The 19,972-nt window shown below is 35.7% G+C and overlaps 1 protein-coding gene and 1 long non-coding RNA gene across 5 annotated transcripts in view; one reads left to right on the top strand and one right to left on the bottom strand.

The window, feature by feature from the left end:
* LOC309660211 overlaps positions 1–19,972 on the bottom strand; it is a 385,318-nt gene that overhangs the window by 79,835 nt on the left and 285,511 nt on the right. The window lies entirely within an intron of this gene.
* Positions 1–19,972, top strand: part of ZNF654 (zinc finger protein 654) — a 91,455-nt gene that overhangs the window by 1,383 nt on the left and 70,100 nt on the right. The gene's annotated exons all lie outside the window — the stretch shown is intronic.

The following is a 19,972-nucleotide window of genomic DNA, read 5'->3' as shown; positions in this document are numbered from 1 at the left end:
AAATTACTTCACCTCTTTGTGCCTTAGTTTCTTTCCTCTTGTGTCAAATAGGGATAGTAATTAAAGGAATGAATATGTAAAGGGTTTGGATCCTTTACATATTAATTAAAGTAAGGTGTTAATTTCATTCCGGTAACAAGTAGGAAATAAAGTTAAGCAGAAGTGGGCATAATGTTTGCTGAAATTTGATTTTATGTCTTTACAAGCATTGAAAGAAAAAGGGTGGGGTTGACATATTCAGGTAAGTTTTTATACTTTAAACTGTTTTTTGATTTCATCCCCCCTTCCCCCAATAGATAAGTTGGTTTGACAGTGGAAATTGTCTTGGTGTAAAGATTATGTCAGTTTTCTTTGGCATTGCTCTCTATTTAGTGACTTTCTTAAAAATTTTTTTGTTGGTATTGGCATTCAGGATTTAGAGGTTCAGTGTCTTTACAGAGCTTGTCTTCTATGTTTTATATCTAGAAACCATGTTATTAGTAGACTTTGTATCTACAGGAGTTTTAAACTTCTGAAAAATTAGGCTACAGTTGCTCTTTTTAATACAGTCATAGAAAGTCTTTTTATCTTTTTCTGTATTTTGCTTTTTATATCATTAATGAGCAACTTGGCTTTGGTTACATTTAGCTTTGTAAATTTACCTGAACAGATAACCCTTACTTGCTGTAGAATGGGAAATTTAATTTGAGGGCCAGAACATTTTTGGAGAACTCTTAATTACTCTTATTCTGTTTCTTGAAATCAACTTTAAGAACAAATGAATAAATTTAGTTTGTGAAATACGGTGTCTGAATAGTGACAGTAAATTATTTTAAGAACAAATGAAGTTGACTGTTTTATAAAACTCCACTACCTCCTAAAATATCCAGGGAAGCAAAACTAAACAGGAAGAACTTAATGAACTTTTATTTTATATTGCTAAATTATGAGTGTTATACTGACATACTTTCATGTTACCAACTTTTACCTGAACCCTCATAACATATTTTATAATACTCTAGATTACCAAATGATCTCTTCTTAGGGTTCTTGTCCTGGTTCCACCTTGTAGGTGAGCTTTGTGAAGTCCTTTTTTGTATTAAAACTTTTAGATGGAATAAAAGATTACCTGTATTAAGTTGAATTTTACCGACTGATTAACAAAATTCTAGTATAGTAACTCTGTTTTATTTGCCAGTAAGGGAAGCAGTAGATTATATAATCTAATTCCTAAAGATTGTTTCTTTCTAAACGTTTGGTTTCCTAATGTTCGCTAAGGGTAACTTGCCTTCATTAGTAAATGACTTAATTGTGAGTAATCCATAAAATCGATAATACACACTTGGGTTGGTGACAGTTAACTAAATATATGAATTATACACACAGCCTTGTGAAGTTGAGAAGAAAGGCTCCAATTTATCTTCCTCCTTTTAGAGAGAAATATGAATCAAAATTTCTTGGCAGTTAGTTGTGTGGGTGAAGGGAGAGGAAGGAACACTTCTTTTCAAAAATGCTTCTGTGTCTTTTACCACAGGGAAAAGTAAAACGGAAGACTAGATAATGTAAGTGAAAAATTATGCATGTACTCAGTGTATTTGATGATATACTTTTCTATTTGAGAAACAATACAAGTATAGTAATTAAAAATCTCAAACTAAGGGCTTAGGCTACAGCATTTTTGAGATGATGGATTTGGGAGATTGAATGTGTTCATTTCCAGTTACTTTGAATAATGTTACACTAACTGCCCCATCATATCCTCCTTTGGCTCTTATTAGTGGACTCTCAACAATTGCTTAAATAGAATTGGCACTTAGCTGATACTTAATTTCAGGATGAAAGGAAGAGGAATGTAATTTTTATTGAGGACCTACTAACTCTTAAGGCCTTCAGATAGGTCTTGTTATGCAAGTTACATAGTTGAAATTGAGGCCTGAACAAGTTAATTTGTCAGGTGAAGAAGCTGGGATTTTGGAACCAGCCTTCAATTTCTCCTGAACAACAGATTGAAATTACAGATGAATCCTCAAATAATTATAAAGTGATTTTTTTTTTTTCTTTGTCAAGTTATACAAAGGAGAAAAAAAAGTTTACTGGAAGAACTCAGGGCATCATGGATGAAAAATTTAAAAAGTACTCTTTCATTATGCCACAGTATAAAAAATATTCCAAGAAACAGTTAATTATTATTTCTCTGACTTGTTAGGGGCTGTGAACATTTCCCCAATTCCTGAAGTTTGTGGTAATTCAACTTAATTTTGTTGCTAGATATATTGAAATATTTTTTATCATAAATTGTAAACTAAGCAAGTAAAGGTACCTTCTTAGTTCAGTGCCAGAATGAATATAATGAATGATAAATAAGTATTTCTGGAAGCACTTTGATTTGTTGACTAAAATAGACTTTAGAATTATTTCTTATTACAGTGGGGTTAAGTAGCCATCCCATGAGGATGTCAGGAGTATAAAATGAGAGAATGAACATGAAGTGCTCAGTACTATACCTAGCACATAGATAGGCTTAAATAGATAGAAGCTATTAATATTTCTTTCATGTGAAATCCTCTGAAGGTTTAAGAGGGACGTTAGAGATAACCTAATCTGTAGGTCACTTTGAGTTTGTATACCACAATCAACTTTAGAGAGAATTTAGAAATGTTACAATTCTAAAATTCTGTTATTTAACTAGAAAAGCCACATGTTCCTGATGAAGCACTAAATGATTTGCAAAAACAACTACATGTTTTTTCAGATTTTATTTCCTGTAGGGGACATTGGGCAGTGTCGGGAGATATTTTTGATTGTCTTAATTGGGGGGTTGCTGCTGGCATCTAGTGCGTAGAGGCCAGAGATGTTGTTGAACACCCTGCAATGCACAGGGCAGCCCTAACAACAAAGAATTATCTGGTCCAAAATATCCATAGTGCCAAAGTTGAGAAACCCTGCTATAATCTTACTTTGGAACCCTTAGTGGATACTTTTCATCTTAAAAAAAGTCTTTAATGATCCTCACATAATTTTAAGCAGCTACTGGGTACCCGGCACTTTAATAGATAAAGAGATAATCTAACAGAAAAAGGGTTCGCTTCATAGTTTTATAGAATACATGCTAATGCCTCTTACTTTAGAGAAATTAAAATTTAATTGTTTTAGGAAAATACAAGCTTTATCTCTTAGTCTTGGTATAAAATTTACATAATGTTTATAGTTTCTTGAGCAGTTTCTTAGGGTATAATAATACATTGTTACTAGTCTTGGAATTAATTGGAATTATTTTTTGATTTGCTATTACTTTTTATATGTGTTTTACATGTACTTGGTTTAATAAGTCATATATAACTTAAATATGAGGAATTGCATTTTGCTGCTAGTAGAGACCTGACTTAAACAGCTCAAACAATAGTACACATTTATTTCTCACATGAAAAGCCTTGAATGGATAGTGTAGGGATGATATGGTAGCTTTATCATCATTTTACCATCATTCACTCTTTCTTATCAGTCATCCTTATCTTCCTATCTCAAGTTTGCCTCATGATCCAAAATAATTGCTGAAGTTCCAGCCATCACATCTGAGTTCCATGTAGCAGGAACAGGGTGTCTCTGGGGTAAGCCAAAAACATCTTGCCCTAAGTTCTACTCAGTAACTTCCATTTCCATCTTGTTAGCTATTCCCATCTGAAAAGAATGTTAGGATTTGGGTTTTTTTTTTTTTTTTGTATTTTTTTCCCTGATAGACACATGTCTATGATTCTATTAATAAGGAAGAAAACAAGAAGATATTGTAGAGGCAATTGTTGTTTGTTTGTGTTTTTATTTTGTTTTTGATTTTCTATTTTGCCACCAGTTATAATTTTATTATATAATATAATATTTTTTAAATAGCAGTCATTCCCTGTCCCTTTTCTTCCCTGCATCTTCCCCAGAGGCAATTACTTGCAGCTCTTTTAGCAAGTATGATATTTATCTCCATGTTATTTATTTATTATAATTATTATAATAAGGAAAAACAAAACAAAATGAACCCTGGATCTTGTTGGCTGTGTTTGCGGAGCTAATGCTTTGTTGTTATTTATGCTTTTTTTATGTTGACTTTCAGAATTGAATAGTGCTAATTGTTCATAATGACATTATTTGTAATACCAAATTATTGAAAACAACCTTTAGGCCAAAGTTAGGGGAATTGCTACATGTAATGGAACCCTATGTTCTCCTAACAGTCGTGTATTTAAAGAATATTTATTCATATGGGAAACTGTTAGTGGTATAATAATGACTGAAAAGACACAGATGACAGGTGATTTCACTTTTGTAAATAAAAAAGACTGAAAATAAACATACCAAATCGTTAACAGTGGATAATTTATTAGTGATATGTTTATAGCTAAATTTTTTTCTTTACATTTATTTATTTTTTATGTTTTCTTGATTAAACCTACTATCTTTATAATCAGAGGAAAAATAAAATATGAAAAATACATTTTATTTTTTTCTCTCCCTATTTCACAGATTGCTTATTTTCTGTGAATAAATGCAAGAATATTTTGAGCATGATGAAATTTTAACTCCTTGTTTCTCAAAAATAATGTTCATTACTGCTTTCTAATAACCACTCATGACATTGGCTTGAAGAAATTTATCTCAATTTTTGTAGATAAGATGGTAGAAGAAAATATTTTTAAATGAAGTTCATTGCTTTAAAATTTTTATTGATACCATTATTTTGCAGTTCTGCCAAACAGAAGGCACCAATTGTACTGTTATTGTTGGCACAGAATCTTTTTGATTTTCTTGCCAAAATGTGGTCAACTATACCTTAGCAGTTACAAACAAAAGCAAAAAGAAAACTTTAAATTAAATTTAAGAAAGCTATGGTAAAATGTGTGTCTGGTGATGTATTTGAAAAAATAAAACATGATCAATAAAATATGGTCAATATGCCATTTAAAATGTATATTAATATATAATGGAGGGACTTCCCTGGTGGCGCAGTGGTTAAGAATCCACCTGCCAATGCAGGGGACATGGGTTCGAGCCCTGGTCCGGGAAGATCCCACATGCTGCGGAGCAACTAAGCCTGTGCGCCACAACTACTGAGCCTGCGCTTTAGAGCCCGTGTGCTACAACTACTGAGCCCGCGTGCCACAACTACTGAAGGCCGCACCCCTAGAGCCCATGCTCCACAACAAGAGAAGCCACTGCAATGAGAAGCCCACGCACCACAACGAAGAATAGCCCCCACTCGCTGCAACTAGAGAAAGCCCGCGCACAGCAACGAAGACCCAACACAGCTAAAAATAAATAAATAAATAAATAAATTTATATTTAAAAAATGTAATGGAAAGGCTGTTAGGCCATTTAAGATCTAATGTAATTTATTTAACTAAATATTAATTTTAGTTACACTGTAAATACAGCAGTACCTAGTCTGTTTTGGAGAGCATTTTTAAGGTTTGTAATTTCGAATGAATCTAATACAAGGTAATCTTCAGCTGTCATGTAATATATATCACATTTATTTTTTAGCTCCTTTTTCCTCTGACAGGTCAGTTCATCACTTCAGCAGTACACTCTATTCAGTTTGGGTGTGCTTTCTAGGATGAGACCCAGTCAACATCACCTGGTTAGAGCTATGGTGGAACACTTGGTGGCAACTAAATACGAGAGGAGGTCAATCTGTATAAAGTGCTACATAAGATCCTGAAGTTCAGTACATTGACACTCTTGTACCAACCTCTTAATACCCTCAATTCTCCAAAGCAGCTATGAATGTGAAAATAGCTGAAAGGCTTTCCATTTAAACAGTAGAAAAAAGAGTCATTGATGTTAGGGTTGACACTTGTTGTTTATAGTGTTGGCCCTCCATATTCACAGGTTCTGCAGCCCCGAGTTCAACCAACTGGACATGAAAAAATATTGGGGGGAAAAGTTCCAGAAAGTTCCAAAAAAACAAAACTTGAATTTGCTGCGCACCGACAACTATTTACGTAGCATTTACATAGCATTAGGTATTTAAGTAGTCTAGAGATGATTTAAAGTATATGGGAGGATATGTGCAGATTCAAATATTACATCATTTTATATGAGAGACTTGAGCACCTGTAGATTTTGATATCTGTGGGTGGGGGTAGGGGTTGGGGGGTGGTCCTGGAGCCAGTCTCCCAGATCCTGACAAATGACTGTATAAGGCACTGGGCATATAATGATAAACAGGCATTGTCTCTGTTTTTGTATGTAGGTATAACTTTGATAAGTTCTATGAAGAAAAGGTATCATACTATAAAATGCAGGCTAATAAAAGGCATTCTTGGGCAAGTTGAACTTGGCTGAGATTCTTTGGTTTAGTTTGAACATGTTGAATTTAAGGTGCGTATCTTCACCGAAAAAGAGATCTTAAAGATGGCTAGATTTACATAATCCAGAGCTCAGAAGTGAGATCTGGTCAATCATAGTTGTGTGGATGGTATTTGAAGCCATGTGTGTGAATGAGCTCACATAAGGAGATAATATAGAGTGAGTAAAGAAGAGGACTTAGAAGTGAAGCTTCAGAAACTCCATAGTTAAATGGCCTGGTAGAAGAGGTTGAGTCTTCAAATGAAGTCTGAGAAGGATTAAAGAGCTTGGAGAAAACCAGGGAACCATGGTGTCACAGAAGACAAGAAAAGAGAATATTTCAGGATGGAGTGAATAGTAACTGGCATCAAAAGCTAATGAGATACAACCATTGAATTAACGTGCAGGTCTTTGGTGACTTTAAGCAGAGCTGTTTTGATGTAACGATGGGAGCAGGAGTCAGACTGGAGTAGTTATTCAGAGTTGAGTGATACACTGTAATTGATCAGTTAATTAACTTTGAGAAAGAAGGGGATATCCTCATTTTCTGGCTACATTTGTGGTAAAATAGAGAAGTGAAAGGAGAAGAAGTTAGAAAAGTAGTTGTATCAGTAGATATTAATAGATAAGTGTACAACATTGTTCTGTGTACCTTGAAAATATGTATACACATATGATACCCCAATAAAACATGTACACAATTTATTAATATATAGTTCTATAACTAAAGTTTACTAAAATTAACCCATATCTGTTTTGGTTCCCCTAAAGTTGAAATGTTCTAAATATTCGCTAATCATTGTTGCCAGTGATTTGATATGTGTGTGTTATATTTTTAGTATCTGGAAGATTTATTTTTTTGGAGTGCTCTATATATGTATATAACTTATATTTTGAGTGTTTTCCATGTGTCAGGTACTGTGATCAGTCTTTCACCTGTTCTGTCTCATTTAATCCACTACGCAACAGGGTATGTGCCATTATTCTCATTTTACAGATCAGGAAACTTAAGACCAAGAGAGGTTAAATGGTTTGATTAAGTCAGGTTAGAATCCTGGCCCGTCTGTCAAGAGCCCGTGTACTTAACCATTCCAATATACACATATAATGTATCTAGGAATATGCATTTGGTGTCTGTTATAGCATCTGTGCATATGTATTGATATGTACTACAGCATACTTAAGCAATTATTGACCGAGTAAAAGTAGTGATTTAAAAAGACTCAAGGCAGCAGAAACTAAAGATGTTCATGAATGTAAAAGAGAGGGAAAAAATTGAACTTAAGCTATCAGAGGTTCCCTGTAAGATGTGATTCTCAACCTTTTAATTTTTTCCCCCAACTTACCTGAGTGGGATATGCTTCGCTCTGAAGCAGTGGTTCACTATAATGGTTATTTTTTAAATGCAAGAGTTATGATGATTACAGACCTGTTAACTTTATGTTATTACCTTGTGTTTTGAAGGCTGGAGGGTATGGAATATATTTTAGATGTTTTTCTTAATGATTAAAATTTTAAAGTTTGTTTCTCCATATTATTTAAGATTCAACCTTGAATATCTTGAAATCTTACTAACCCAGAGCACAGTGGATGTGCATTTTTAGACTTTATTATCTATCCTTTACCATGTTTTGAAAGCTTTTGCCAAAGATCTTTCAGATTATAGAACTTGTTAGTAAAGTTTAAGATTTATATTCCATGCTCATGAGGGTGTGGTGAAATGGATATCTCATTTTCAAATGGTGGGAGCAGAAATCACCACAACCTTTCTGAACCATAATTCATCAAAATATATTAGAAACTTTAAAAATAATTTGTACTTTTTGACTTATAGCATTAATTTCTGAGGAAATATAAATTTGGATTAAAGCGATTTATCATAGCATTAATTGTAATTAATGAAAGGAATGAGTTGAAAATGGAAAAGCAACCAGAACACCTAAAACAGTTGAACATTTTTCAACCCTCATAAACTAAAATATTATTCAACCTTAAAAAATGATGTCCTCAATGACTATATAATGATCTAGGAAAATAAAGTACAATGACAAAAAAATTAGGTGGAAAAATTTGTTTGTAGCAGGATTATACAGTTTGAATATAGGCTGGTCCATTCTCACCGTATTTTAGAGGGGGAAAGTGCTGTAAAGAAAAATCAAATGAGCTATTTCACTAGAAACAGGATTTCTTGATGATAATCCGTAGGGGCCATTCGTGTACTTCAGGAAGTCTGTGAACGCTGAAATTATTTGCAAAAAAAGTTGTATTTACATTTCCTTGGTGAGCAGGTCTAAGTTTTTTTGTTTTTTTGTTTTTATCACATTCTCTTAAGAATTTCAAAACTTGCTAAACAAGCACAGACCACAATCATCCAAACATACCAACAGGTTATGAACCTTTGCTGTAAGCCATTGTGACACAAGCAGCACTGCCTACTTTTGCAAATAAAACTTTATTGGGGTTTGCCCTTTCACTTCTGTGTTTTCTATGGCTGCTTTCATGATGTAGCAGGGTTAAGTAGTTGAGATGGAGAATGTATGGCCCATAAGCTGCTTTCTGGCCCTTTCAAAAAAAGTATGTCAGCTCATGTCCTACTTTCTTATTTATTCTTTTCGACAACCCTGTGAGATAGATAATATTTTTATCTTCATTTTAGATGAGACACAGAGAGGTTAAACAGCTAACCCCAAGTCACACAGCTAGAAAAGAGAAATTACCAAGATGTTGACAGTGGTTATATGTGGGCAGAATAGGCAGAAAATGATGGATGATTTTTTTTAAGTATCCAGATTCACTATAGTGAGTGTACATAACATAATCAAGCGGGGAGAAAGTTGTGAAAAAAAATTAGATAAAACTGAGTTATGAGAACCTTAAAACTCATTCATCCTTTTTTATTATATTGATTTGCTACATTTCATCCTGTGTTTGTAAAGAGCAGATACGGTATTTCTGCTTCTCTTTTTGGGACTTAACTCTTATGCAGTCCTTTCTTAACGAGATTTTTTTGAAAAAAATAAATTATTCTGTTATTCTGTTGATAGTTTCTTAAAAACTATTAACTGAAGCCATTTTGTCCTTTAACTCTTTTTTTTATTATTATTGTTGTTAAAATTTTATTATTTTGAATTACTAGTTAGCCTTTTTTTAATTGAAGTATAGTTGGTTTACAGTGTTGTGCCAATCTCTGCTTACAGCAAAGTGACTCAGTTTTACCATATATACATTCTTTTTTTAATATTCTTTTTAAAATATTGTTTTCCATTATGGTTTATCCCAGGAGATTGGATATAGTTCTCTGTGCTATACAGTAGGACCTTGTTGTTTGTCCATTCTAAATGTAATAGTTTGCATCTACCAACCCCAAATTCCCAGTCCATCCCTCTCCCTTCCCCCTTCCCCTTGGCAGCCACAAGTCTGATCTCTATGTCTGTGAGTCTGTTTCTGTTTTGTAGATAGTTTCATTTGTGCCATATTTTAGATTCCACATATATTTCCCTTTAACTCTTTTTTAAAAAATTAATTAATTAACTTATTTTTGGCTGCATTGGGTCTTCATTGCTGTGCGCGGGCTTTCTCTAGTTGTGGCGAGTGGGGGCTACTCTTCATTGTGGTGCACGGGCTTCTCACTGCGGTGGCTTCTCTTGTAGCGGAGCATGGGCTCTACGTGTGCGGGCTTCAGTAGTTGTGGCATGTGGGCTCAGTAGTTGTGGCTCGCGGGCTCTAGAGCACAGGCTCAGTAGTTGTGGCGCACTGGCTTAGTTGCTCCACGGCATGTGAGATCTTCCCGGACCAGGGCTTGAACCCGTGTCCCCTACATTGGCTGGTGGATTCTTAGCCACTGCGCCACCAGGGAAGTCGCCCTTTAACTATTGAGATTCTTTTTTTTTTTTTTTTTAAAGTTAAGGAATTATTTATATGCTGCCTACTATATTGGAATTCTTTTTAAATTATTTTATTTATTTATTTATTTATTTTTGGTTGTGTTGGGTCTTCGTTTCTGTGCGAGGGCTTTCTCCAGTTCCGGTGAGCGGGGGCCACTCTTCATCGCGGTGCGCGGGCCTCTCACTATCGCGGCCTCTCTTGTAGCAGAGCACAAGCTCCAGACGCACAGGCTCAGTAGTTGTGGCTCACGGGCCCAGTTGCTCCGTGGCATGTGGGATCTTCCCAGACCAGGGCTTGAACCCATGTCCCCTGCACTGGCAGGCAGACTCTCAACCACTGCGCCACCAGGGAAACCCTACTGAGATTCTTTATCCTCTCTTTTATATTTTGAATTTAACTTCAACAACTATTAAGTGCTCATAACTTAATAGGGTGGTCATAAAATGCTGCATATGTGCCTGTCTGACAATATATACATAACTTCCTTTTTCTTAATATCAATCAATTGAATTATCCTTAATTATCTTAGGCATAGATCTAGATACATAAAAGTGTTGTAGAAGATATTCCTGAAAGAAAACATTGGCTGTGTACTATGTGGAAAGCTTCATCCTAATGATTACAGGGGATTTAGGGAGGAAAAGGTCACAACCCCTTCCCTCAAGGAACTGAATCATCTAGTAAGGGAGAAAAGGCATATCTGACTACTGTAAATGCTGTTACGACCTTGATCCAAGCTACAGTTGTCTTTCCCCTGGACAATTTTATCTCCCTGATTTTAGTTTTTCTCAGTTTTTTCTCCACACAGCCAAAGTGATCCTTTTAAAGATATGAGTGAGGTCTCTTCTAAACCTTCCATGCTTTTCTATTTCAGGGTCAAAGCCAGAATTCTTACCATGGACTGCAGGGCTTCGTGATCCAGCCCCTGTCTAGCTCTTTGACTTGTCCCCTATTACTTTTTGTCTCCACTACTTACCTTCAGCTACCCTAGTGTTTTTGCCCCGTCTTTCGACTTGAATAACTATTCTCCTGCCACTTGGCCTTTGTTTTGTCTGCCAGAAACACTTCATTTGGATCAAATGAATTGTTTCCCATTATCAAGTTCACAAAGAGAAATTAAAATCTAGAGTCCCAAAGAGGTTAAGATACAAAATTCTTGCCTTCCTGGAATATTGCTTAATCAGAGACAGAGTGTGCCTGTCTGGTTAGGGCAGGGGAGTTTTCAGGAGCTGTAGCTTGGTCGTGTTCCTCTGACTGGGAGTGGCTTCTTTTACACCTCAAAAGGAAAATTATTTAACCTCCAATCTTACTTTTTAAAGAATCCGGAAGGTCCGTGGGCAAACACTTAATACTTTACCCAGCCAACACCCATTAAATTTAGAAACGCTAGTAATTCCTTGAACTTAGTACATAGTACAGTTGACTCACATCACTTTCGCCAGTAGGATTTAGTGATATCACTAAAGATGGATATTAGAGGAAAGATGGGTGCACAAAAAACAGGGTACCAAGTCAGTTTTGGTTTCAACTTTACCAGGGTGCCAGTCAGTTATGGCAACTGCCAGTGTCTATGACTTGTAAAGTTTTACTGGGAAAATTCATCAAGTGGTTGTGCCACTGTGTGCTTATGATATTTTTCTGAGGGGTGGAAGTACTTTACCTGAACGTTTCTACTTCCTCGAAAGCTGTGTCTGAATTTCTGTCTTGCAGAGTTTATAAATTTCCATGGATTACAGCCGCAGGCACCAGGTCATACTTGATGTCTCTTCCTTTAGATTTCCTTTATATTAAAAGCTTTTACTTTCCATTTTATCTGTGTTGTCCTGGTACTCCTGTGCTACAGTGAGTATAGATTCTGTTTAGTGGCACAATTTCTATACTGCCTCTTGCAAAGAGTGTATCACTTACTTGTAGTGTGTAAAGCTCAAAGTATAATCTCTACAAGGCCCCACAAGGCTCCAGCCTTGCAATTTCCATAGCTCTAGTGTTCTGCCCTTGTCTCTGGACTTCTGTGTCCCCAACCTGCGCCAAGTCATTTTTAGCCCTGTGCTACCTTGGCTTTTGCCACTTTCCCTGAAATTCTTAGGCCTATTGAGCTAAAATCATAAAAGCACTCCTCTGGTGTCCCATATTTGTATTATTTGGATAATAACCATAAATGGGTACCTGAAATGAAGCTGCTTTTAATGTTTCTGATGTCTGCACTCATAGGAGTCCAGTAAAGACAGTATCTCTTCAGCCACTTGCTTCTCTAGACCCTTTCTTTATTCTGCTTTTAACTGTTATAGGCCTTACATAATTTGTTCTACCTCATTGGCAATGTAAACATTCCTTTTTGTCACGTTCCTTTCAGCAATAATAGGATATGCCATTTCAGATAAACATAGTTGGTTTCTGTTTTTGTTTATATTTTAGCCTGTTCTTAAGTTGGCCCCTCTTGTCTTCCTTTCCCTTTCTCTTTGCTTTTGGGCTTAGGTTTTATTATTCTTCAATTATGTCTTGTAAGATCTGCCATAATGTCAGAGATGAAAGTCAAGGAATTCTGAGTTTATCAAAAAAGCATTCATTATCAAACAGATTTTCCCCACTCTCTTCTCTCAGGTTTAAGGAAGTCTTACCAGCTCAACATAAAACCTAGGTCTGACCTCTTACTTTGTTTTTCTTCAGATTTGCTTTTCCTTGTCCACTCCCTGAGGCCTAACTTTGAGTTCCTGGGGCACTTTTCTTTGTGACACCATGCCATACCATACATTGCCCTTGGTAATAACTAGTAATTTGAAATGCACCTGAAATTCTTCAGGTATTTAAAGGTAATCTCTCAGCTTTTTTTAACCTTTCAAATCTGTACATATTTTATGTTACTGTATAGCAGTCACAGTCTTCATGGTGTGGTTTTTTCACTTTTATTATGTACTTTCTGTCTATTTCTTTAAAATACCATCTTACCATACTTGAATTTTCAGTTCAGTTCACCGAGATTTCCATCCTACAGTTACCTGCTATCCCTCTGTTAGATACCTTTGGAATCAGTCACCCTTCCCTTCTGATGAGTAGCAACTAAAATACTTTTTTCCCCCATTCCATCTTTAGGAACACATAGTTCTGGTATATATATTTCCTTTGTCTTTTTTCATATCTGACTAGTCTAGCTTCTGAGATTGAACTTTTAAGGAAGTCCCTCTCTTCTTCCATCTTAACATGGCCTCCTTTTATTTATTTATTTTAACTCTTCCACTGTTATTTTAATTGAAAGTTTATCATCTTTTTAAAACAAATTTAGTTCTTCTTGAGACTAAGCAAACCTGGTACCTAAAGTTAGTTTTTGAGGCATAGGCCTTTTAAGTTTCCCTTTTGGCTTTGACTTTGTAATAATTCCATTGAACTTTCCTTCTTCCTCATCCTAGGAAAGTGATTTATGCCCTAAACAATAAAGAACCTTGACCCTTCTTTATCTCTGCACTTAATAAAATCCACTGGACATCTTCACTGAACTCAGATAAAATCTTGACATCTATAGCTTTGATTAAATTTGTGTACGTATCAATCTCAGAAGTTACTAGAGATTATATTATGACAGTGACTCTAGAAGCCTTTGGAGAAGTCACATCAATATAAGAGCTGTTCTCTGAGAACAAAATTAAGAGGGACAGAATTAAGTCAGCTGATCTAAGACTAATATTAACAATTTAAAGTCTAGACACTCACACACTAGTGTGCTAAGACCCATATGGAACTTAACCAGCTTTTCAGTTTAATCCTCTGGCTTGTAGTCTTTGTTGAGAAACCAGACAGAATGAACAAAAAGGATTTCCACCTACTAATATCTAAAAAACCTATATGGCTAATGGACATTTAAAAAATTCAATAATTATTGCCTCAGCCACACCTGCAATACCATCTGTGGCCAGGCCATGCTAATTTTTTTTTTTAATTGAAGTATAGTTGATTTACAATATTGTGTTAATTTCAGATGTGCAGCATAATGATTCATTATTTTTGCAGATTATATTCCATTATAGGTCATTACAAGATAATGGGTATAATTCCTTGTGCTTTATGGTATATTCTGTTGCTTATCTCTTTTATATATAGCAGCTTGTATCTGTTAATCACGCACCCCTAATTTGTCCCTCTCCCCTTCCCTTTCCCCTTTGGTAACTACCAGTTTGTTTTCTGTATCTGTGAGTCTGTTCCTGTTTTGCATATACATTCATTTGTATTATTTTTTAGATTCTACATATATCATATAGTATTTGTCTTTCACATATTTCACCAAGCATAATATTCTCTAGGTCCATCCATGTTGCCGCAAATGGCAGTATTTTTAAATTTTTTTGTGACTAATATTGCATTGTATATATATGCCACATCTTAATTCAGTTATCTGTTGATGGGTACTTGGGTTGCTTCCATGTCTTGGCTATTGTAAATAGTGCTGCTGTGAACATCAGGGCACATGTATCTTCGAATTAATGTTTTTGTGGGCTTTTTTCCATATATATACCCAGAAGTGGAATTGCTAGATCATATGGTATTTCTATTTTTAGTTTTTTAAGGAACCTCTGTACTGTTTTCCACAGTGGCTACACCAATTTACATTCCTACCAACAGTGTAGAAGGGTTCCCCTTTCTCCATATCCTCTCCAGCATTTGTTATCTGTAGACTTTTTGATGATAGCCATTCTGACAGGTGTGAGGTGATACCTAATTGTGGTTTTGATTTGCATTTCTCTTATAATTAGCGATATTGAGCATCTTTTCGTGCGCCTGTTAGCCATCTGCATGTCTTCTTTGGGAAAATGTCTTTTCAGGTCTTCTCATTTTTTGATTGGATTTTTTTTTTAAATTGAGTTGTGTGAGCTGTTTGCATATTTTGGATATTAATGCCTTGTTGGTCGCATCATTTGTGTATATTTTCTCCCATTCCATAGGTTTTTTTCCTTTTGTCGATGGTTTCCTTTGCTGTGCAAAAGTTTTTAAGTTTAGGTCCTATTGGTTTATTTTTGCTTTTATTTCTTTTGCCTTAGTGGCCATGCTAAATTGAAGTCAGATGCAGATTTTTGCTTAGCCCATGCTAGTTAAGACATTGTCATGTGCACACACATCTGTGGATATCACCAGCTGCAGGCAAACGAAGATATTTGTTCACCCAACATGTTCATTTGATATTCATATACATTTCCATATATTTTGGGGTTCCCTTGTCTGTGTGCCAATTTTAATGTTTATACAGGGAGAGCATTTAGTATATTACTCTCCCTAGTGAGTTTGGAATCAAAGGAAAAATTGACAGGTACCAAAATTGATCTAAAGCCTTTAAAATGAGCCTACTACTTACCTTTGGACCTACTTAAGAGAAAAGTTGGGTCTTTAAGTTGATACTCAGCCAGCCACAGGGAGGACTCTGGCCTGCCTCATACCATATGGATGCAACATACTCAAGAAGAGAGATGAGAGTCTTCTGGGAGTGATACTTTTCACTGGTTTTCCACCAATGCTCTTTTTCTGTTCCAGGGTGTTATTTCTGATCTCACATTGTATTTAATTATTATTTCTCCTTAGTCTGTTTCATTCTGTAACAGTTCTTCAGTTTTTCCTTTCATGACCTTAACATGTTTGAAGAGTACTGATCAATTTTTTTGGTACAATATCCTACAATTTGGGTTTGTTTGATGATTTCTCATGATTGGAATGAGTTTATGCATTTTTGGCAAAAGTACCACAAAAATGCTTTTGTATTTCTTGGAGCTTCATATCAAGAGATTTATGGTAATAATATGCTTTATTACTTATTGGTGATATTACCTTGATGACTTTGTTAAGTTTGTGTCTGTGGGGTTTCTCCACTCTAAAGTTGCTATCTGTTTGTAGCTGATAACGGTCTTGCGGGAGATGCTTTGAAACTGCAAATCCTGCATCTCCTCAAACTTTTCACCCACTAATATTAGCATTGTTGCATGGATCTTGTCTGCAACATTCATTGCTGTGTACAGTATTTGCCTAATGGTGATTCTCTATTTCTCTCTTTTGTTCTATGTTTATTAATTAGTCTTCTTCTGTGAGGAAGAGCTGTCTCTTACACTTATTGATTAATTTGATTATTTGTAGGGACTCATGGATATTTATCTGGTTCCATGGATTGAAGTCCAATACTATCATCATTTATTTTGTTGCTCAAATTGTTCTAGCTTTAACTGCTCGGAGCACCTTCAGGTTGGCTCCCGTGTTCTTATATTCCATCACTGTTTCAGCATTTCATTACTTAGTCCTATCTTGGTATTTTCCCTGTTCCATCCCTGCCGGAGGAGGGCTTGAGCAGCCCAAGTTCCTTGTGCCTGAGGAGCCCCAATTTCCTCATATTGGAGAATAGTGTTTAGAAACCAAGATTTGGGCCCTAAGTGTGTATGTTGCTACTGAGGTGTCATTGCTCTGTGGCCCTCTCAATGGACAGAGCTAGGAAAATATATATATATATATATATATATATATATATATATATATATATATATATATATATATATATATAGTAGGTATATTACAAATGAATAACCTAATCATACTGAAAGGGGGTGGGGAAAAGGCTACCTTAATGTTTCTTACAATGTTTATTTTAGGTATTTAGAAGATTAACAAGATTTATTCAGTGCATAGATTGGCATGTATTATAGGCATTTTTTGAAGCTCTTAGAATGGAAGGTAGTTGTGATGTGGCTAATCACATACTATCATGGCCATGGTTTGTAAGTCAGATTTTAAAAGTGGGTGGATTCACTGTAAACAAGTAATGAAGTTAACATTAGTGAACAGCTCCACTGACACCTGTGAAGTGTTTGATATAATGAAAGTTGATGCCAATGGGAGGTTTCAGGTAGGAAAATGACAGGGATGTGAATGGCCAGCTAACAGAAGTAAAGTCATGTGTGATAACTGTGTTAATGATCTAGTCTATTATTACCTGGGTTTAGAAATCAAGAGGATTGTTTGCTCAGTGACAAACTAGTGTTTGGTAGTCTTCATTGTTACAATAGAAAAAAGGAGAATTCAGTTAAGAAACAGATAATCATATTTTAGTCAATCACTTTATGTGATACTTTAGGGGTTCCTAGACTGCTACGTTTGTATTATTTTTATACATTTGTGTATTAGGCAGCTCTGGCTGCCATAACAAAATATCACAGACTTGGCAGCTTAGACAATAGAAATTTATTTTCTCAGTTCTTGAGGCTAGAAGTCTGAGATCAGGGTGCCAGCATGGTCGAGTTCTGGCAAAGACGCTCTTCCTGGCTTACAGACTGCTGCCTTCTCTCTATGGCCTCACCATGGCCTTTCCTCAGTGCATGCATGTAGAGGGACAGAAAGATCTCTCCTCTCTTCCTCTTGTTATAAGGCCACCAATACTATCTGATTAGGACCCCTTCCTTATGACATCATTTAACCTAAATTACTTCCTAAGAGTCCTATGTCCAGATACTGTCACACTGGGGTTAAGACTTCAATACATGAACTTTAGGAGGACACATTTCAGTCTGTAGTAATTTGGATGATGTTCTTAAGAATGTAATTATACAGCAGTTCTTTACATAGTAACAGTAAAAACTGTTACTTATTAGAATACCAAAGAAAGTGACAAATGTAAGATGTGTTGCTCACTGCACAATGACCTGGTAGAGCACATTCAGATTATGATGTCATGGTATCAGCTCTCATTACCTGAGTGCTTATGATAACAGTTATAATGCAGGAGAAAACTTTCAAAGTAAAAAGACAATGTAATGTATAGTTTTACATATTTTAAGGAAAATATTTAAAAAGTAGTGTTATAATGAATGTTACAGTGAATTATTAGTGTCTGGCATGACATTAAACAGTGTAAGAAGATACAGTCAGCCGTCTGTATCTGTGGGTTCCACATCTGTGGATTCAACCAACTGTGGATCAAAAATACTTGGAAAGAAAATTCCAGAAAGTTCCAAAACACAAAACTTGAATTTGCTATGCGCTTCAACTATTTACATAGTATTTACATTGTATTAGGTATTATAAGTAATCTAGAGATGATTTAAAGTATACGAGAGGATGTGTGTAGGTTATATGCAAATACATTATTTTATATAAAGGACTTGAGCATCTGCAGATTTTGGTATGGGGTGGGGGATCCTGGAACCAATCCTCCACAGATACTGAGGGCCAACTGTATGTAAATTTCAGCCAGTTTTGTTTATGTCCCTTCAAGGGTATTGTGGGAAACCTACTGGAGGTGTTGTGCACTAGTACTTTTATTGTGTTAGGTTTGGGCTCAGCTGGATCAGGCAGGGTATTAATAGCCGAATCTTGGTGAATGAGGGAAGCTACAATGAGAATAGAACCTGAGAAAGTAGAAAGCTTCTTTTCTAAGGAGGTAAACCCAGCCCATAAATAGGAAGTGAATAAGGTTGTAAGTAGAAATGTATTAGGGCAAACTATTTGGGATTAAAGGTAGAAAAAATGTGAGTCTGTTAGGTACCTGTTCTTTATGTGGCACCAGAATGGTGTTGTGGGGGCCAAAAAGAGGCAATAAAGGTGGTCAAACACTTTAGTGAAGGGAAAATTTAAAGCCAGGAAACCACCATTTATCTAACCTTCTTCTCCTCTTCTTTTTTTTTTTTTTTTTTGCCTGTGGTGGTTTGGAAAAATTTGTCCTACTTGGAGTCATCATAGTTACTAGTAGTTTTTACTTCCCAGCTAGTAAGGACTACTAGATACAGAAGGGGGATACAAGTTCACAGAGCTAATACTCTCTTGCTTTCTTCTTTATCCATACATGTTCCTAGAAACATTGGAGACATGCTAGACACCTGGTAATGCAATTTGGAATTGTCAAACAACTGTGAAGGGTCTGGGATTTTATCTAAGGTAGATTGCCACAGTTTCACAAATGCTGGCCCAAGACATGAAACTCCTGGGTCAGAGATAGCAGACTCTGTTACTCATGGCACAGCAAGCAGCATGTGCTTCAAGTTCATGATGGTTCCCTTTGCCCCTCAAGTGTCACAAAGGTGATGTGAGTGGCCCAGGTGGATCCTGAACTCATAGTAAGTTTATATCACAGCTTACGAACCCCAAGCTTAGGGAGTCCTAATCTTTTATAATGGTCTGCAAGCATATCTGCCTGACCTTTGCTCCAGAGAGACACATTGCTTTGGACAGGGGCATCATGGATATCATCTCTATTTTTCAAGGCTGTTTCCTATAAACATCTTTGAAAGGATGAAGGCAGTCAGGGCCTCTTTTAAAAAACTGTGGAAATACAAGAGACTCATGGAAAATTATCTCCAACAGGAAGTGATTAGTATGAAAAGTCCTTGAGCTCTGAATGTTCTTGGCTTTTCTACTCTGCTCTAGTTTTACCAGCTTTTAAATCAGGAGTTGGCAAACTTTTTCTGTAAAGGGTCAGATATTAAATATTCTAGACTTTGTGAGCCATATGATTTCTGTCACAACTACTCAACCTGTTGTAGCAGGAAAGCAGCCATAAATAATATGTAAATGGATGAACCTGGTTATGTTTCAATAAGACTTTATGGACATTGAAATTTGAACTTCATGTGATTTTCATACATCACAAAATGTTTTTTTCAACCACTTGAAAATGTAACATCCATTTCTTAGCTTGTAGGTCATGCAAAAATGTGTAGCAGGCTGAATTTGGCCTATATGCCATAGTTTGCCAACCTGTTTTATAAGATGAATTTCTAGAATATAATAGTTTTAATACAGCAGTCTTGCATATGAGAGA

Source organism: Balaenoptera physalus, assembly GCF_965194825.1.
Source record: "Balaenoptera physalus genome assembly, chromosome: 4".
Classification (NCBI taxonomy): Eukaryota; Metazoa; Chordata; class Mammalia; order Artiodactyla; family Balaenopteridae; genus Balaenoptera; species Balaenoptera physalus.
The sequence above is the reverse complement of the archived record's forward strand: the minus strand, read 5'-3'. Positions and strand labels throughout refer to the sequence as shown.